The sequence below is a fragment of the Ochotona princeps genome, chromosome 11 (assembly GCF_030435755.1).
Source record: "Ochotona princeps isolate mOchPri1 chromosome 11, mOchPri1.hap1, whole genome shotgun sequence".
NCBI classification, from domain to species: domain Eukaryota; kingdom Metazoa; phylum Chordata; class Mammalia; order Lagomorpha; family Ochotonidae; genus Ochotona; species Ochotona princeps.
Window position 1 is genome coordinate 43,418,966 of NC_080842.1, and position 21,515 is coordinate 43,440,480.

Consider the following 21,515-nt stretch of genomic DNA (forward strand, 5'->3'; position numbering starts at 1 on the left):
TTTTTTTTTAAAGCGTTATTAGCTTGTGGGTCAGAAGAATGTAGATGATATAACTTGATTTCAGCCAGAGATTTTACAACACTTTCTTCTGTTGACAAGAGGGATAATGTCAGCTGGATGATTTGATAAATACTTCTCAGAGCTAATGAATAGCGAATTAATAACTGGAGAGAAATTTCTAATGCCTTTCCATTTGTTTTAAATGATGTGAGTGTATACACTGATGTTTATGAAGTCTTTGAATGAAATGAATTTTTAGGGTTAACTTTCAGAAAATTGTACTTGACTAAAATGGTGGGCCAAAGCTATCATAATCATTTAATGGAGCTTGATGTAAGTCCTATACATGAGTTCAAAAAACAGCTGTACAGTTACATGCATGAGAGAGATGGAGCTGAATGCAAACAGCATCAGTAGTTTAATTACTGCTAGAAGTTCAGAAGGGATTCTTCAGACTCATGCTCTGGTCTAATAGAAGGGAGGCGGTCTGGAAGAGGGAGAGTATGAGTCTCACACTGCACTGTATAAAGCACTACACCAAGTGTACTTTATCGAGTGGATGTCACATTTGAGAGAACAGAAAACAATAAGAGTCTGTGAGTATATGGAGACATTGGAACCCTCACTTTGCTTCTGGGAATGTAGGGTGATGTGGCTGCCGTGGACAACTGTAGTTTCGTGGTTTCTTGGTGAATTAGACGTGGGATTATTTTACGACACAGATATTTGCTCCTAAATACATACTCAAAAGAATTGGAAACAGATATTCAAATGTTTATACATGAATATTCAAATACTTATACATGAATGTTCTCACAGCATCATTTGCATTGATATATGGAAAGAACCAAGACATTATCCATATAATGGATATAATATTTGTCCATATAATGGAATTAATATTCAGCTACAAAAATGAAATGCCAGACCCAGTACAATGCTTTCCAGGATCCCATATGGGTGCTGGTTCACATGCTGGATGCCATTTGGAGAGTGAACCAGCAGATGAAAGTTATTTCTTGGTCTCCTTCTCATTGCAAATCTGATCTGCTTTTCCAATAGAAATAAAGTGAATTGCTGACATATAAAATAAAATGAAATATAAATCACATATAAAAATGAAGTGTTGACATATAGCATAAAGTGCATAAAGCTTAAAGTAGCATGTGTTATGATTGCATTGATGTGAAATACCCAGGGCAAATACATTTGTATAAACATAAACTAGATTAGTTTGGCCTGAAGATTGGTGACTGCCTAATATTAGTATGGGTTTCCTTTGGGGTGCTAAAGGTGTTAGAGGCATTCATATATTCACTAAGTTCTGCAACCAGATTACTTCAGATGGTTGTTTTTTAGGTTCCTTGGGCTTCAGTTTTTATAAAAAGTACATGTAGGTCAATCAAATATTGAAAGCCTAGAAATAAACTTTTTGGTTTGTGTTTGTTGGTTTAGACAGGGAGTCCAGACACTTTGATGAGGAAAGACTAGGCTTTTCAGCAAACTGTGCTGATGTAGCTGTGTATCTGCCTCAAAGGAATGAATTTGAAACCCTTCCTTAACACTATAACAACAGAAAAACCTATACCTGAAGATAACAGGCAAAATATGAAATTCTGAGGAGAAAATATTTATATCGGTAAACTTCAGTTTTAAGTAAAGCCTTTTTAAATAAGACACCAAAAACAAGCAACAAAATATTAAATATATAGATTGAAGTTCATAAAAATAGAAAATTTTTGTGCTTCAAAGAATGCATGAAGCTGAAAAGACAAACCATAAAAGTAGAAGTGATTGGCAAGAAATATTTGATAAGAGGTGTGTCTTGACAGGATAGGTAAAGCAGGCTAATCCTCTGCCTGTGGCACCAGCATCCCCTGTGGGTACCAGTTCTAGTCCTGGTGGCCCTACCTCAGATCCAGCCCTCTGCTCGTGGCAACGAAAGATGGCCCAAGTCTTTGGGCTCGTACACCCACATGGGAGACCTAGAGGCAGCTCCTGGCTCTCCACTCTGGCTGTTGTGGTCCTTTGGAAATGAACCTGTAGATTGAAGATGATTTGTCCTTATCTCTCTCCCTCTGTAACCCTGACTTTTAAGGAAGATAAATACATCTTTAAAAATAGGGCCATATCTAGAATGCCAAAAGAACCCTTATAACTGAACAAAAGCCTGAATAACCTAACTATCTAGTCTTATGTGATTGGATTAAAAATTCTCTTCCCTTTACCTCCTTTTATCCCCAAACTTCTGTCAGCTATACATTTTATATCAACAAGGTTGTGAATATTCCTTCTGTAGCTTAATGAAGTTTTTGCTGATTTCTATTAGAAGTAAAAATAAAATTTAGTATTTTTATATTCTTATTTTCCATTGTATAGTTTTGTATGTATTTTTAAAAACGTTTTATTTATTTGAAAGTCACAGTGACAGATTCCCCAATTGCCCACTAAAATTGAACTGGGTCAAGTAGAAGCCAGGAGCCAGGAATTCAATCCAGATCTCCCCTTGGGAAGCTGGGACCCGAGTACTTGAGTCATCATCTGTTAACTCCTAGAGTGTGCATCATAAAGAACTGGATTGAAAGCAGAGACAGAGCTTAAACCCGGGCACTCTAATAAGGGAAGTGGGCAACCTAGACAGTTTTTTTTTTTTTAAGATTTATTTTTATTACAAAGTCAGATATACACAGAGGAGGAGAGACAGAGAGGAAGATCTTCCATCCGATGATTCACTCCCCAAGTGAGCTGCAACGGGCCGGTGCGCGCCGATCCGAAGCCGGGAACCAGCAACCTCTTCCGGGTCTCCCACATGGGTGCAGTGTCCCAATGCATTGGGCCGTCCTCTCCTGCTTTCCCAGGCCACAAGCAGGGAGCTGGATGGGAAGTGGAGCTGCTGGGATTAGAACCAGCGCCCATATGGGATCCTGGGGCTTTCAAGGTGAGGACTTTAGCCGCTAGGCCATGCCGCCGGGCCCTTTCCAATTTTTTTTTTAAGGTTTGTTGTTTTTGTTTGAAAGGCAAATTTACAGAGAGAAGGAGAATTGGAGACGATGATCTTTTGTTGGTTCATTCCCCCAGATGGCCTTATTGGTTGGAGTTGAGTCAATCCAAAGCCAGGAGCCCGAAGCTGCTTCTGGGTCTCCCACACAGGTGCAGAGTCCCCAGGCACTGGGCCATTCTCCACTGATTTTGTAGGCCACAGGTTGGGAGCTGGATGGGAAATGGAGTATCCGAGATGTAAACCGGCACCCATATCAGATCCCAGGACATGGAATGCGAAGACTTTAGCCACTAGGCTACCATGTTGCCCCTCTCCCCCCACCAATTCTTTAATTATGGTAGATTCTAATGATAGAACTGGATGGTGGATTATGGTTTAATTTCCTCTTGTTTTGTCCAAGTGTCATGACCTTAAGCCAATAGGTGGAAGATGTTCTAAAGTCAAAAGGATATGTGCTATAAATCATCACTTGGCTCAAAATCTTGTTCTGTGTGTATTTCACCATTGAACCGTGGCTTCCTTGAATAGTCCTCTCCTGTTCTCACCCCAGGGTCTCATTTTGGTTGATGTTTGGGCAAATTTAAGAGTATCCAACTAAGGTGACTTCTGGTTTCCTTGACTTTTATTGGAGGTTGTATAGCTGTAAGTGTCTTTTCCTTATGTGTCAAATGGTGGCAGGAAGGAATGGCTGCTGCTGCTTCTGGAACATTTCCCTTTTTGAATAAGTCTTTGAGTTTTCTAAGCTCATCTGTTATAAATATTTTGCCGTATTAACATTGTCTTCTGTTTATATGAGGGAACTTCATGAAGTTCAAGGGAAAATGCAATTAAAAGATATCTTTTTATCTTTGAGGAGGGTCTTTTTTTCCTGGATGTTTTTTCCTGTATGGCTCATTGATCTGAACCAACAGGTTTGCTGACCTATGAACCTATCACCGCCAAAAGGGGAATCAAGTTTCCAGGATGAGTTTACACCTATAGCATTTCATTCTAGGGGTCTCGAGGAAAGGCTGCTTTGGCTTATCAGTTTCTTGCCACAGAATCCTTACCCTGTAAAAATAAAACAAAGAATTGAATTTTTAGTAAAGAATAAGGGAGGAAAACCAGCATTCTGAGTTTTCTGTTGCACATCTTTTTTTTGAGAAGAGAAACATGAATTCCTGTTAGGAAACAGCTAATGTTTAATGATGCTGTTTTTTGAACGGAATCTTAATTATTGTGTCTTTTGAACAGAGTCTATTCTTTCTTCTATTCATGAAGTTCACTAATTTTCAGTTTTAATAGGATGAATTACTGTCTATTCCTGCCTCACAGCTGCCATTCTGAAGCGGCCTTTTCATTTCCCTCTTGGAGCCGTTCCACTTTTCTTTGTGTCTGTCATGTCAAGCTGGATTGGTTTTCATCTTTGTTTTGCTGAAGGATATTCTTAAGTAGTGTCCTTGCATGCCTGAGAATGTCTTTATTCTGCCTTCTCTCTCAATTGATGTTTTGGATGTAAAAATCTAGGTCAAAATTACTGCACTTTTGAAATTTGGTGGACATTGTTCTGTCTTCTACAATTAAGAGTTTCCGCCTTTATTAGGATTGTTTATTTTTTCGTTCCCCTTACAATGTAGAATTTTTTCTTGGCTGTGAAATTTCAGAGAATGTGTTCAGATTTTATAAATATATAATCTAATGTATAATATATTATCTAATATAATTATCATATGTGTTTAGATTGTGTGTGTGTATGTCATATCCACTCATTTATTACCTGGCTCCGTATCTAATTTTATTCCTGTGTTCTATTTCTGATTTTTTTTTTTCAAATTCTAATGTCTGTGTGGATCAAGCATCCAATAACCTTGGCCTTCTTGACAGACACTGTATCTGTTAGTCATTTCTGTCTTTCCTTGCTAGTAAAACTCAATTTTGTCTGGGTATTTTTAAAAAATATTTCTTTACTTTATTTTTATTGGAAAGATAGATCAGATTTATGGAGAGGAGAGACAGAAAGATATTCCACCTGTTGATTCACTCCCCAAATGGCCACAATGGCCAGAACTGAGATGATCTTAAGCCAGGAGCTTCTTCTGGGTCTCCCACGTAAGTACAGTGTCCTAAGACTTTGAGTCATCCTCTATGCTTTCCCAGGCCATAAGCAAGGAGCTGGATTTGAAGTATCCGGGACTTGAGCCAACACCCTTATGGGATGCCAGTGCTTGCAAAGTGAGGATTTGGCCATTAAGCCATCATGCCAGGCGCTTGTCTCAGTATTTGATGCCCATGAACTTCATAGGCTCCTTTGCACCCACAGAGGCAGCTGTTTGAAGTATTTAGCTTAAGTCAGTTGTAGTAGTTTCTTTTTTCTTGCCAGCGATTGATCTAGGGGTGTTGACACATAAAGGCAGTCTGTTGGTAGTCTGATTTCCTTGAATTTAGGAATGTACACTTCTTCTTGGATATTGTCATGTGAGCTTATTATACTTGGGACTGTTGAAGCCATCTGCAGTCATAGAGGAGAATCTTAAGCTCTGTTGAGAGGGGCCATCGTGGCACAGAGGGTTAAATTGCCATTTGGGATATCAGCATCCTGTATTGGAATGTCAGAACTGAGTCTCAGATATTCCACTTCTGATCCAGCTTCCTGCTAATGCATCCTGGGAAGTAGCAGATAAGACAGCGTAAGTTCCTGAATTCCTGCCAGCCATGAGGGAGACCTAGTTGTAGTTCTGGTTCTGGCTGTTACAGGCTTTTGGGAGAGTGAACCTGGAGAAGAAAGATATTTCTCTCTTTCCCCCCTCTCTTCTCTCTCTCTGCCATTATGTCTCTAAATCAATCTTAAAAATTTTTTGAACTCCTGATCTCTCTCTCCCCATAATTTTTAAAAAATCTTTTTAGTTGCTTGGGTTGAAAATTATACTGTCATGCTTAATTTTTTTGTTCCCACTTTTTAATCTTTAGAAGATCCTACAGCTCAAATTGTTATCTCTTATCTTACCGTTTCCATTCCTGTCATCCTGACCAAAGCTACTACTTTGCTTGCCTTGGTTCCTGCAATTCAGCAATAGTTACCAAGAAGTTTTCTTAGGGTTCAGGTAAACAGACTAATGGGTTGCTATGGGCCATGTTTAGCCTCAGATTCACTAGGGAGAAAATGGGACAGCAGGCTTCTTACCAGCAGGAAGGCTGTTATAGCAGTCTTCATAAAGAGACACACAACGCAGCCCACCAAGTCAGCTTCTGCCTTGCCTCTGCCTGCTCCTGGATGAAGCTCAGGTATGAGTGATGAGGCTTACATGGGTGGGTCTGTGGTTAATATGATATAGGGGTCACACATTATGCAAAAGCCACCATGTCATATGAGCATTCTGTGACATAGCTCCCAGGGCTGATACATTCCTACTCGTGTCTAGCCTGCTGGGCACATACAGGAGTCATCACATTAAGAGAAGCCCAATGTTATGGGCACTCAGTAGGCATTTATAATTCTTTCCAGTCCCTTAATAGTTTGCCAGTGGGTCCTTTTTACTACAAGCAAGGTTGCCTAGCAACACAGCTGACATTCTGCCTGTGTGGTTTCCAGAGGAATAAAGCTGACAGCTTGGTTAACTGAATCTAAGTCGTTTCTCATGCTGAAAGACTAAAGTGCCAACACTTGAATGAATATGGCTCCTAATTGGAGGTTTCATTGTCCCTGTACACCTCTCCCCTTCCTCTGTCCTCAGCCCAGTAACTGGATTTATCGTTTCAGATACAAAGCACGTCCTGGTATCCTTCTGCACAGCCTGTGGTGGTGCCCCACTTCACCCAGAATGCTGCTGACTGCAGGTCCCACCCAGGCTGGCCTCTCTGGATCTCACCAACCTTCATTCTACCATCTTCTTGCTTATCTGCACTAATTAATAGTCTGGTTATACCTCTGATATGCCACGTATGTTCTCTCGGGGCCTTGGTTGGCTGTTCCCTATGGTTGGAACCTTCTTTTTATTAAAATTTTTATTTGAAATGCAGTTACAAATAGAATGAGAGATGGAGAGTGTGAGCAGCCTCCATCCACTGGTTTACTCCTTAAATGGCTACTGTAGTTGGAGTTGAGCCAATCTGAAACCAGGAGCCAGTAGTCTCAGGGTTCCCCATGTGGGTGCAGGAGCTCAAGGAGTTGAGCCATCCTCTGTTGCCTTCCTAGGCCATAAGCAAGGTATTGGATCAGAAGTGTAGTGGCTGGGACACGAACTGGTATCCATATGGGATTCTGGCGCCACAGGTGGTGGTTAAGTCACCACACCAGCTCCAAACTGGAACCTTTTTATTCTGTGTCCTTCTGGTTGATTCTCTGTTCTAATCTTTGCTTATGTGTTGCCTGTTTGATTTTAAGATTTGTTTATTTTGAAAATCAGGATTGCAGAGAGGGAGGGAGGGAGGGAGGGAGGGAGGGAGGGAGAGAGAGAGAGAGAGAGAGAGAGAGAGAGAGAGAGAGAGAGAGAGGGAGAGAGAGATATCTTCCATTTGCTTAGGTAGCTGGAAAGCCGTTGTTGGGCCCAGGCTAGAGTCAGAAACCGGGAGTTTCTTCTGGGTCTTCCATATGGGTGGAAGGGGCCCAGATGCATAGGCCATCCTCTTTTTGGCCATTAGAATGGAGTGGGCCCAGAAGTGGAGCAACCAGAACGTGAGCATGAACTAGAAGCCATATGGGAAATGGGGATTACTGGCAGCAGCTTAACCCACTATGCCACAGTGGTGTCCCTATGTGTTGCCTTTTTAATAAGGTACAAATTTCAAAAGGACAACCCTCTACCTCCGCTGGCACTTGACATCCCCTGACTCTGACCTACATTTCCTTTTTGTAGCTTTTCTCACCTTTCAGTACTCCATGATTGTGATATCTGTTGCTTATTGTCTCCTGCTGTTAGTGTGTTAACAAAAGGGAAGGAATTCTTCATCTCTTCTATTCTTTGGTTTGTTAAAACTGCCCAGGACAGTTCCTGACAGCATTGATGGCTCATATTTTTCATGCATCTGTGTGGCTTAGGCAAGGTGTCTGTTTCCCATATGTTGCTGAGGGGAAGCGGGAGTCCACCAGTGAGTGGGCTGACTGATGTGGACAGCATGTGTCCTGCACTTCTGGGCATTTCTGTATACACTCAGGAGGATGTTGTAAATTTTCATAGGAAGACTGAAGGTAAGATGATGGTGTTCTTTGATCAGGAATAGATACACATTTCTAAACAGTGTCACTCTCTTGTTCTAATGACAACCGAAGTTAAAAACGTAATTTATACAGGTGTGTGAAATGTGAATTGGAATTGTTAAGGGCAGGGCTTATCAAAGCTATCAGACTTTTGAAATGCTTCAAGACGTTTATGAACTGAGTTCATCTTGTCTTTTTTCCTTCAAATTAATGGGATGATTTTTGTTAAGTCTAGATTGCTAATGCATCAAGAAAAAGCTGAGGAGTCCACATATTGATTATTCTGAAACAGAAAATACACAGTGTTAGCAAATTTAAATAAAGTAATATCTGTTATACCTGCTTTTATTACATTGTCTTTCTTCTTAGTACATGCTTTTGCTTCAGGTGAGAAAAATACTTCCAAGAGTGTCTGGTTGTCTGAAAGATTTTTTTTTTCCCCTTGGGAACTAACCTTCGAGAACTAACGTTCGAGAAGTGAGTTTTTGTCAGTTGCCCACTTAAAATGATTTCCAACAAGTACTGCCTTGTGAGATTTTAGCTAGTTTGTTTTTAAGTCCTCCACATGTGAAAATTATAAATGCAAGAATGTTATTACCTAACCCTAGATTTTTTTTTTCACTTTTACTTAGGAAAGATGTTATGAGGAAAATAGCTTCTTTTCTCTCATTTACTAATGTCTCCTCCTGCAACCTCCATCTTGGTGTGGGTTCAAGGAAGCAGTCTGCTCTTGTACCAGTGGTTGACTTATCTTTGATATCAGTCTTGCTGTGTGAGAAACCTAGGGTTTAAACAAAAGCATTTATTTTGCTTACAAATAAGGCCAGAGAGATCATTGTGGGATCTCTTGAAACTGTAGCCAGACTGGGCCTGGGGCTATGGTCCTCACTGCATGTCTGCCCTTGGCCTAAAAGAGCCAGGCCAGCTGGACTCCTGAAATTGCCTTCATGTAGGCTGTCCATATGGTGGCCACAGAGTAGTGGGATGCCCACAGTGGCATCTTAAAAGACTGGAAGTGGCTGTGTGGCCTTTGCTGACATGCTTAGAAGTTGGCATCTCCTTTGCTGCATTCTGTTTGTGTTTGCAGTCCCCAAGACTGCCCTGGTTAAGGAAAGGGACATAGATCCCACTCTTGGTAGGAGGAGTGGCGGAGAATTTGCAGACTTGTTTTAAAACCACATGTGATCCCTTAACTGTCAAAATTAGACTAGTTGGTGTCAGAGAAATCCAGTTTCTTTGTTAGTGCAAAGCCCGCTTATAATCACTGGGGAACACACACGTATGTGCCGTTGCCGATCATATGTGCTGGTAGACTTGTTTTGTGTGTGTGTGTGTGTTTGTTTGTTTGTTTTTTACAAATAAGGTCCAGCGTGGTAGCCTAATGGCTCAAGTTTTCACTTTGTATGCACCGGATCCCATATGAGTGCCTGTTCCTGTCCTGGCCACCCTGCTTCCCACCCAGCTCCCTGCTTGTGGCCTGGGAAGGCAGTGGAGGATGGCTTAAAGCTTGGGACCCTGGTATCTGCCACATTGTGTGTACCTTTCTGAAACTCGCTCTTGAATATTTGGTTCCCTGATTAGAACTCTGTTGGACTATCTGTGCAGATTCCTTAGCATTTGCATTACTGCTTTTCTGATTTGCTTCTAGCATAGTATTTTCTTTATTTACCTTATTTCCTGCCACCTGCACAAATGTGCATTTTATTCCAGTCACAGCAAATTTTTCATTATACTTACAACTTACCAGGCATTCCATTATTTGCCTTTCTCTATGGACATGGAAATACTGTTTGTGGTTTATTCTTTTCAAAAAATATTTTTATATTGAGTGATTATCAGTTTTGTGCTCTATTTTGTGGTGGTAAATATTAAGGATTTTATGATAAAGTTATCTTTTGTAAATAGCATAAGTGATAAATGCAATAGAAGCTTTTTATGATTTGCAGTGATCTCTGACTAGACTAGGAAAGATTCACTTTGTTATCCTCAGTGAGGTTAGTCCTCGTTCAGATTCATTTGTCACATGTCTTATTAATGCAGTTTATTGATTTCTCAGATGTCATAGCTTTGGTTTAGCTGTGTTGCTGCTTTTGATTTCTTCATCTTTTGAAAAATCAGGCATGTGTAATTAATTTGTTGGCTTTCTTTGCTGACATTCCGTTCTCTTAACTGAGATTCTTTGAGGTCCCATATGACTTAATGACTTTGAACAAGTAAATATTAATTGACTGATGAAGTGGATGACGTTTTCCCTGTTATTTGTTATGCTTCTCCGTTTCACAGGCTTGTTCTTTTCTTCCTTCTTTTCTTTTCCTTTCCTCTTCTCCCTTCCCCCACCTCCTCTTTTTCTTGTATATAGTGGCTTTATTGAGATACAATTCACAAACCACAAGATTAATCTTCTTAAAATTGTTCTAGCTAGTAGATTTTAGGATATTCAGGCCCGGTGGCGTGGCCTAGCGGCTAAAGTCCTCACCTTGAACGCGCCGGGATCCCATATGGGCGCTGTTTCTAATCCCGGCAGCTCCACTTCCCATCCAGCTCCCTGCTTGTGGCCTGGGAAAGCAGGAGAGGATGGCCCAATGCATTGGGACCCTGCACCCGCGTGGGAGACCCGGAAGAGGTTCCTGGCTCCTGGCATCGGATCGGCGCGCATCGGCCCGTTGTGGCTCACTTGGGGAGTGAATCATCGGACGGAAGATCTTCTTCTCTGTCTCTCCTTCTCTCTCTGTATATCTGACTTTGCAATAAAAATAAATAAATCTTTCAAAAAAAAAGATTTTAGGATATTCACAGCATTGTATACTCTCACCGCTATAATTTTAGGTTGTTGTTCTTACCGCAGTTAGAAATCTTACCCAGTAGCAGTCACCCTTTCCCTCATCAAACTGCATTTAAAATTTTTTTTAAATTTTCAATAATACTTTCTGTTTTTAGAGGTTTATTCACCAGCTTTGTTAACATTCTTAGTAGATTATTGACTTACTAATTGCTGAAATTCTTTCAGATGCTTGCCCAGATTGAGTTAGGGTTCTTCAGAGAAACTGAACCAACAGGTTGTGGGAGGAAGGAGGATAGAGACAGAGATGTACTAAACTGTAAAGAATTGGTCTAAGTTATTGTGGAGGCTTTGCAAGTCCAAAATATGTGTTTTGAAAGCAATTTTCCTTCCAAGTTTTACTTGTCTTTTTAATATGTTGATTATACTTGTCACAGATGATAAAATTTTTAGAGTTCTGCCTTTGGTGTTATTTCTAAAATTCCAAGTCTTCTGTTCTAGATTTGCTTATGTCTTTTTGGAGTTGTAAAAGTCTTGCATTTTGTATTTAAGTTTGTGTCCAGAATCATTTTTTTTCACATGTGGATGTCTATTTTTTCTAGTACATTTGTTGAAAGATTTCTTCACCCTTGTACTGCCTTTGCCCTTTTATCACAGATCATTTGATTTCATTTGTTAATTGGTATTTATTCCCTTGATATACCACATGTTCTTGCATATAATAGCTTTATAGTAAGTAATAGCTTTATAGTAAGTGATGGATCAGATAGTATCAGTCTTTTAGCTTTATTATTTTTCCTTCAGTATTCAGTATTGTATAGATCTGGTTTTTTTTTTTTTGGCCTCTAGAACTCTGGAGCTGTTGAATCAGTGTCTAAAAAATAAATTGCTGGGATTTTGATTGAGATTGCAATTTGTAAATCAAATTGGGAAGAACTAGTATTTTGACAGTATTAAATTTTCCTATGCTCGTACATGGGATACCTTTCTTTATGTAGTTCCTTGATTTCTTCTTTTTTTTTTTAAATTTTGATGATCTTTACATAGTTGATTAGGGTGCAAAGGGTCAAGGGCTACAGGAAGGTGGGTAAGACCATTGTTTCCACATTCTTTTTCCTTCTGTATCTGGGGGAAAAGGGAGAGACAAAGGGAGAAGCCACAGGGAGAAGCCACATCCACTCTCCTAACCATCTCAGGGTCCCCAGTGTGGGCATGTTCTGAGGACACTGCTCAAGTGATTCTGATAGTTCAGCTGTTCTGAATTGCTGCCAATCTCACCATTCCCAGCACGATGAAATCTCTTTAGAACCCACTGGCTGACATAGTTCACCTTAGTGTTTCCACTTGCTCAGATTTTCAATGTGATTTCTTTCATTGGCGATTATTATTTTCTTAATGGAGATCTTATACATGATTTGTGAAGTTTACACCTAAATTATTTTCCTTTTTTTTTTTTGATGTAAGTGTATTATGTTTTTAAGGTCAAATTCTGAGTACTTAATGCTTACGTAGAGGGTCACTGGTTTTCCATTTTTTGACTTCATGATAGTGCAGAAGCTATATGTATTTAGTCAACACTGGTATTGTGAATTCTGCTCTTTCCTAGATAAGAATCAGCAGTGCTGTTACCTTCTGCAGTGCTGAAGAGCAGCAGAAGCCATGATTTCATCAGCCACGTGATTGTAAACAGCTGGTATTCTGCAGCATACTATTTGCCAACATCCAACATTGTTTTTTTTAATTAATTACCAGAGCTGTTTAATGCTTTATTATAGGCATTGTGTTTGATTTTGTTTAGTTGCAGGCTGATATTAAGTGTGTTGAGCATGTTTAAGTTGAGTTTCAATGTTCAATAGGTTAAATGTATTAAATGCATTTTCAGCTTAATGATATTTTCAATTTAGGATGGGCTTTTTGAGGTTCGGTTATTAGCTTATACTGTGATAGAAATCATGCACTAGTTATTAGTGGCCTAAAACATAGAAATGTGTTTCTCATTCACATCAGGTCTGTACCTCTGAGGGCAAGTTACCTTTCCTGTCTTACCTTTGTGTGAGACCTTACCTCGCTGATTGCTGAGACCTGGAGGAGAGACACAGAGCCCATCCCTGACAATTAAATGCCTCTACTGGAAGTTTGCAGGTGACTTTAGTCAAATTTCATTGACCAATACAAGTTACATGACCATGTCTAACTTTGAGAAAATGAAAGCACCAATTCTTCACTATGTCCAAGAGAGGAGAAAATGGATACACACACACACACACACACACACACACACACGTAACTTTTATTGGAAAGACAGATAAGATTTATGGAGAGAAGGAGCAACAGAGAGAAAGATTTACTATCCGCTGGTTCACTCCCCAGGTTGCTGCAAGGGCCGGAACGGAGTTGGTCCAAAGCCAGGAGCTTCTTCCTGGTCTCCCACACAGGTACAGGATCCCAAGTCTCTGAGTCGTCCTACTGTTTTTCCAGGGCACCAGCAGGAAGCTGTATGGGAAGTGGAATAGGTGGGACATAAACTGGCACCCACATGGGATTCTGGTGCTTACAAGGCGAGGATTTAACCATTGACTGGGTTCTCAGTGTGTCTTTTTGTATGTGTGTATGTAATTGTGCTTGAGAGCAAATGTTTGTCTTCAACCCTGATTGTAGACTGGGGAGTCTTGTTATTCTTCTATCTCCCCCGCCATCCCCCCGAAAAGAACAATGACCTTAGAGAAGCAAATGCTTTTGCTTTTTGCTTTTCATATCTTTGTTTACAAGTTTGCTAAGGTCGTCATCTTTGGAATTCAAAAAAATCTCACTGGTCTTCCAAATTTGCCAATTCTCTTCACATATACCTCTTTAGTGTTGCTAAATAGAATGAGCTCTGTTACGCCTGCCATCTTTCTCTGAGGAAAGATGGAGACTGTTGAATCTTGTGATCTGTCTTGGTGAGCTTGACAGAAGGATTTCTCTGCGGCTCACTAGAGCTCCATCTCTGAGTGGACACTCCACCTGAGCAGAGCGCACTGCAAACAGGTTTACACAGCACATTAGATGATGTGGGACAGGGTGCTTCCTTCCTTAACTTTGTGAAAACTTAAAATTTCAAATGTAGGGTGCTAATGATGCTCGAATTTTCTCCATTATACTAATTAGTTACGTCATCTTCAGGGCATATTATTGGAGCAGTTATCAAAGGTCTTGATCTGATTATTTCCAAAACTTGTTTGGATATTAATTGATTTCAGAAGTAAAGGAAACAATGTAAAACTTGTTATTTTCTGTAGATACTAGGTTGCATCTCAAGAAGTTTGCCTCCCTTCTGTCATTCTGCACTATCAACATCTCTGAAAGCAAGGTAGTAGTTTATAAAGTTGCAAATATTTACTTTATTGAGTAGAATATTTCTAAGTCTTTTCTAACCTAATCCTTTTTTTGTGCTTATCCTTTGTTGTGGACATCATTTATGTGATCAACAAATATTTATTGAGTTCCTGAGAGTCAAAAGATGATATTGGATATTACAAATATCAAGATAGTCTCTGCCCTCTTGGAGCCTACTTTTCAAATGGGTAGCCAAATATTACATATTGGATGGTTAACTGGTGCAGATGTGTTTTGTTATGGGTTAGGGTAGCTGGGAAGCCCTTCTTGGGGAGGTCCCACATGCGGCGATTTGAATAAAGGCAAATAAGCTGTGCTCATGGAGGAAAACTTTTCAGGCAGTGGAGTTAGCATATTTACAGTTTCTGATGTGGGACTAAGCTGTTTAAATTTGAGCATTAGCAGAAAAGTTAGTTGACTAGGCTAAGGAATAAGAGATCCAAGAAATCAAGATCCAAGAAATCGTGAGTGGAAAAAGTAGTAGAGGATTTGAAACGATGTATTTGTTTATTTGAAAGGCAGAGTTTTCTTTGATCTGTTGGTTCATTTCCCATGTGCCTGAGGCGATCAGTGCTGGACCAGGTGGAGTCCGGGAGCCTGGAACTCCATTTAGGTGTCCGATGTGAATGGGCAAGAACCCAAGTATCTGAGCCATCACTGCTGCCTTCCAGGATATGCAGAGCAGAGTGGAGACTCAAACATAGGGACTCTGATATGTGCATCCCAAATGGCAAGTTACCCTGTACACCAAATGCCTGCCTTGTATTAGAGCATTTTTAGAAAGCTTTATTTTTATTGCAAAGTCAGATATATAGAGAGGAGGAGAGACAGAGAGGAAGATCTTCCGTCCAATGACTCACTCCCCAAGTGGTCACAACGGCCGGAGCTGTGCCAATCCGAAGCCAGGAGCCAGAGGTCTCCTCTGGGTCTCCAGGAACCCAAGGCTTTGGGCTGTCCTGGACTGCTTTCCCAGGAGATTACAAGCAGGGAGCTGGATGGGAAACAGGGCTTGCTGGGATTAGAACCGGCACCTACAAGGGATCCTGGAGCTTCAGCCGCTAGGCCACTGTGCCAAACCTTAGTAGAGCATTTTTGAGCTGGAGTGGATTTTGAGCTGGAGTGGAAATGTATACTTTGTAGACATAGCTCTGGTTATAAAGGAGAGAATTGAAGAGTAAGAAGGAGAGATAAAAAAATAAAAGTGGTTGCCAGGTTTTTGGAAGAATGATGATATTTGCTGTGATGCAATGTTGAGGCAGCGAAAATTTTGGTTGAGTTTGAGATTTCTTAGATATCCAGGTGAGCAGTTGAATTTGTAAGGCTCACACTTAGAAAAGAGAGTTAATGGTAAAGCGATACCATCTGGTCTGACAAAAGCCAAATAAGATCACATGGGGTCAAGGTCAGTGAAGAAGCTGCCAGGGACCAACCCTGGGCTCTCCCAACTACCAGAGTTTGAAAAGAAGCAGAGACAGCTCATGAGGAAGAGGAAGAATGCCACAGGGATCCAAGACAAGGAGCTGCTTCTGAAAGGAGGGAGAGTCAAGCTAAGGGGAAGACCTTTGGGTTTCCTGAGGTGTGGGAATCCTTAAGGACATTGGCAAGTGGTCCTGCGGAACAGAGCGTGCAGGTAGGAAGCCTTTGAATTGGAGGAAGGAGGAGGATAGGAAGAAGGTAAGCGGTGAGCAAGTGAAAGGCAAAACGGAGACAACTTTGGAGACCTTTTATTGTGAAGGGGAGCCAGAATGTAACAATGGTTAAGGATGATGAAGGATCACAAGAGGTTTTTCTTTCCCTGTGAGGGGGATGATCAGTATTTTCTGTGTGTGTGTGTGTGCGTGCACACATGTGCACTGATGGGCAGAGTCCTTTAGGAAGAGAGAAAAAAGATATGAGTGTGTTTTTTTTGTCACTTGGAAATTGCTATTTTGAGTTTAAGAAGTTTGGAGGTGGGTGGTGTTGCGCTGAAAGGTTTCTCTACTTCTCCCTCTTAGGAATTTTATTTTTCTGCTGTTGGTCTTATTGAATATCACAATAGATTTTTATCTTTCATGTTTCTAGTAAATGGTGATTACTAGGAAGTTGAACCAATTGTGTATAAAAAATGTAAAAGACATTTCACAGGGAATGTGTTTCCCAAAGCCCATTGTTTACCACAAAAAGGAAGTCACTGACTTTTTGTTGCATCGGTGAGGATAAAATTACTTTGTGAACACAGTACTCCTTTTATGTCCAACATTTTTCATACTGTGATCAAAAGAAATTATACAAAAGCAAGTTTTTGCAAAGTATAAACTTTTGCTATAGGCAAGGATTTATTTAATGAAAATCCTTAGATAAGCCTGTTTTCTCTTCATTCCATTTTTATGTATTTTTTAAAAAATTATTTATTTTCATTTTAAAGGCAGAGTTACAACAGAGAGAGAAAATGAGAGACTTCCCATCTACTGGTTCGTTCTCCAAATGGATGTAACTGTCGGAGCGAGGCTGGTCTGAAGCTAGAACCCTCTCTAGGTCTGCCAAAGTGGGTGCAGGGGTCCAAGCATGTGGGCCATCTTCTGCTGCTTTCCCAAGCACATTAGCAGGGAGATGATTGGGAAGTGGAGCAACTGGGACTTTAACCGGCATCCATATGGGATGCTGGCACTGCAGGTGGAAGCTTATCTTGCTATACCACAGTGTCTGTTGCATTCTGTTTTTACACTCTGGAGGTAGTTTTTGCAAGTTAAAATTATAAGTATGTAGTTCTTAATAACTTTTTGAAAGGTAATGCTGAGTCTCAACTGATTTTAAGGGAGAAAATATAGTACAGGATAGTGGGAATATTTACTTTAGTCTGAAGTGGGAGGAGGACATGTGTATTCCTGAAAATACAGTTAATGTCATCATGAGAATGTACTTGATAGAAGTAGACCATGCATCACAGCCTTGTACTTGCCTTTTCTTGTAAACTCATGCTTAATAGGAAACTTCTCAGATGAAATTTTATAAAAAAAACAACACAAATCCATAAATGACAAGGATGTAATGGTAGATTTGGGCTCACAGGAGACTAGCATTTTTCAATCATTGAACTTCTTATTTTCTACTGCGGACTTCAGTGTTTCTAACCCCTCTTCAAAAGCAGAAAACACTGTTCCAGTATATGTCTGACAATAATAAAGCCTTCCAACTTCCTTTTTATTAAACATCTGTTTGAAAAACAGAGGGGGAGATAAGCATCTTGTATCTACTGTAAGGTGGGACTGGGCAAGGCTTTGGCCAAGGTGGCAGAGATTCAAGGGCTTGGGTCATCATCTGCTGATTCCCAGATACATGAGCAGGACACTGGACTGGAAGCAGAGGAAGGCTCTACCCACCTGCATTCAGAGTATGGGATGCAGGAATCCCAAGCCTGTGGCTTAATGTGCTGTGCCACAATGAGTGCTTTCCCCTACATGAGCAAGTACTATGGTTAAGTTGCTGCCTTCAGTGCTGGCATCCCATATGGATTCCAGTTTGAGTTCTGGCTGCTCTACTTCTGATTCAACTACTGTCTAATGTGCCTGGGAGAACAGCAGCAGATGGCCCGGGAGCTTAGGCTCCTGCACCTATGGGGTAGTGGGGATTCAGAAGTTCCTGCCTGCTGGGGTCTGCCTGGTGCGGTCTCCATCATTACAGCCATTTGGGTTGTGAACCAGTGAATGGAGGTCTCTCAGTCTCTCCTCTCTTCCTGTTACTCTGCTTTTCAAATTAATAAAAATAAGTCTCAGAATGGAGATAGTAAGTTGCTCAGTTTTTTTTAAAGTTCATTTTGTTTGAGAGAGAGAGAGAGAGAGAATCTTATCTGCTAGTTCATTACCCAGATTACCCAACAGATTACCCAAGTACCTGTGCCAGCTGAGGCTGGGCAGGTCTGGAGTTCAATCCATGTTTCTCTTTTTGGTGGCAGGGGACTGAGTTATGTGGACTTAACTGTGTGTGAAATGTTGATAGAACAATACCTTGCATCATGTCTCATTGTTAAGTATTTATTCTCAGTCTTATTATCAAGTATTTATTCTCAGTTTCCCTTTCTTGCTATAATTTGAATCATCCAAGTCTGTTGTGTGGTGCTGTATAATATGCCTTAACTGAAGTATATTTAAACCACATCCTTGATGGTTTGGAATTCTTGTTGAAATTTAAAATAATATAGATGACCTTGGGCATAGTCTGCTGGCGAAATAATCCAATAGGTCAAGAACAAATACTGTGATCCCACTTATTATTCAGGAACCTAGGGTAGTCAGAGTCCCAGAGGACAGACAGTAGAATGGGAGTTCTAGAGGTTAGAGCAGAAGGAATCCATCTGGAGGTGGATCATGACAGTACAGTAATGTGAATGTTTTCAATGTGCACTTAAGATGGGTAAAGGATGTGTTATCTCATGTTTTACCACAGTTTCAAAAATAAGTAAGTGATTAAGCTATTTTCCTAGGTGTTGCCACCTCCCCTCTTTTTGGTTTCTGTTTTTGAGTCAAACTTTTCTCAATTCGGTGAAGAGTGGATTGCTATGTCTATGCCATGCATCTGTGGGACATTCTCATATAACTAAAACTGTGAGAAATTTTCATCTTCCAAAGGTAATGCAAAGGCCACATTGTGGCTGGAAAAGACATTGTCTGTTGCTTTGTTTTGCTGGTTTAGAAAAAATATTTATTGGCCGTTCATTGTGCTGAGTGAACAACAATACTCTTTGAGTGATATCTGCCAGCTATTGTTCTACGTTTACACTTATTTTTTTGTTCCTTACATCACTTTATAATCTTCTTAAAACAACCCTGGAAGATAATCTCATTTTATGATTGAGAAAGCTGCAGCTCTGAGTAGATAAGTGGATTTCTTTTTTGATAAGTGATTTTCTATTTTAAGATGATTTTGGAGGAATTGCAATATATAGAATTAAAGGAAGGGCATTCTGGATGGAAGAGAACATGCATATTGATTGGGTATTATTAGTGAGAAATTTTTAATGAGAAACATTAATGAGAAATATTTGCACAGAACAAAGAATTCAGCCTGACTGAAATCCAGATAATATTAAGGAGAAGAACGAACAGTTCGTCTCTTCCATTTATCTTGGCTAGGAGTTCATTACCCTTAGGTGATGACATTGGGAGCAAGATTGAATTACCGTTTCAGGGGGTTGTGTCATCGGAGCTGCATGTTTTTCTAGGCACATTAGCAATATGCATGTGGGATGCTGATATTCCAGGCAACAGCTTTACTTGCTATACCACAACACAGACCCTTCTGTGAGCATTGTGGAAAAAAACAAAAACTCTTGCTCCGTACGATAAATTCTTTTCTGAATGGTTGTTAATTCCATACCTCATCCAACAGTGCATATTTGTGCCTTTCTTACTGCACCTCCAGCAGCAACGAGTAAATATGTAACAGCTGAGTTCTAGATAAGATCCCACAGCAGGAGTATTCAGTTCTGTGTAATAATGTCTGCCAAGTTGAGGCAGACTGGACACTTCAGGTGCGTGTCATTTTGCTGCTTTTAGGCACGGGAAGGGCTTTTCTGAGGGACAAGAAAATAATTTGCTGTTTTTGTTTTTCAGGAAGGTAACTTTGTTTTGATACTGACATATAGGAGTGTATGTTGTTATGAAAGCAGTCTGAAAGAGTAAAAATCAAAGTTAATATTTCCTTTTTGTTCTTGTTTTCCAGCTTTTTGCATTCGTTGTTTGGCTTCATCACGACTGCTCCGGCCCAGAGTGCCCACTGGAGTGCTGAGAAAGTCCTAGCTGCAGATTGAGCAAGCTTCTAGATGGATCCTTTCCGGCCTCGGTGTCTTTTCTACAAACTTTGTGCCTCATCAACCCTTTCTAAGTGGTAAGGATGTGTACTATTTTTCTTCTTTTTTTTCTTTTAAGAAAGAACAATAATAGAGATGATTGTAAAACAATAATTTGGATTTTCCTAAGCCATTCCCTTTTTACATACAAGTAAGTTTCTGTAATTTTTGGTTAGTTTTTGAAAAATAGTAACACTTAGAGTTATTTAAGGTGCTTAAACATTCTTTGCATATCACATTTTGGATGCAACATAATATGTATTGGTTAGAAAGAGTCGATAATGAAAATACTTGAACAACTTTTTGCGTGAATACTTGTATGTTCTGTGTAATTCCTTATTGTGAAGCTGGGTTAGTTTATCCTGTTATTGACTTTTCCTGTCTGTTTAGGTATTTTAAGCTCACTGAGACAAGAGCATCCGCTGGCTTCCTGGTAATTGTAGCTTATGTACACGTTTACAGAGATAAGAGATGTGTAATGCCAGCTCTCTCTACAGCATGGCATTAGTGTGTCCTTCTACATTCTAGCAGGTTTTGGGGAAGCACCGATGCCAGTTGGCTAAGAACTTTCTGAATGCCTCTGAGGTGTACTCATAATAGATTTGGGGAATTGGGTGGAGATATAGCATTTAGTGGAATGAGTTGCTGAAAGGGAGACCTTTAGCAAACAGTGATTAAAGTAGGCTAATTTTGAGCCAGTCAAAATGTTAGCAATATGCCTGCTATTCTTGAATGACCAATTTAGGGAAATACAAAGTGTAATAGAAGAATGAAGCTGCCAATGGAAACCACAGTGATAGAGGATGAGACATTGTTAGGTAGTGTTGAAGAAAGAATGGGATATGTTTCAGCTCTAGTTCTAAACATTAATTGCATGGTAGACTTGGAAATTTGTCGTTTATGAAATGAGGCAATTAGATGAGGGGTGGGGAGAATCTGGTCCACAGGCCGTATAGGGCCTGCAAAATCATTTGGTTTGGTCCCATCAAGGCAATAATCACAGATAGGACTTAAAACTCAAAAAATCATAGCAGGCAAATTTTTAAGTTGATAATTTTGTGTGTATGGTTTCAAATTACCTTTGGGAGAAGAAAGATCTCGCACCCCTGAATTAAACTAGTTATTTGTGAGGTTTTTGTTTTCATACACTTAATGGTAATGATTAAAGTAATAGCGTTTGGGGTTTTGTTGGGAGGAGAAGAAAGACCTTTTCTTTTTGATAGAAGCATTTTTGTTCTATTTTCATTAAACTACAGAACCAGAATAAGGAGCAGTCCTACCATCAGAACAGTCTTTTTTTTTAAGTTGGTGGCTGTCTTTCATCCCTTTCTTTCTACTTTTCTTATTCTTGTCTTCTGTTGGT

At 40.1% G+C, this 21,515-nt stretch overlaps 1 protein-coding gene across 1 annotated transcript in view; it reads left to right on the forward strand.

The window, feature by feature from the left end:
* FRYL (FRY like transcription coactivator) overlaps positions 1-21,515 on the forward strand; it is a 247,737-nt gene that overhangs the window by 21,323 nt on the left and 204,899 nt on the right. The window contains exon 2 of the mRNA XM_058670127.1: positions 20,026-20,190. The gene's annotated coding sequence lies outside the window, so the exon portion shown is untranslated. The remainder of the gene's footprint in view (positions 1-20,025; positions 20,191-21,515) is intronic.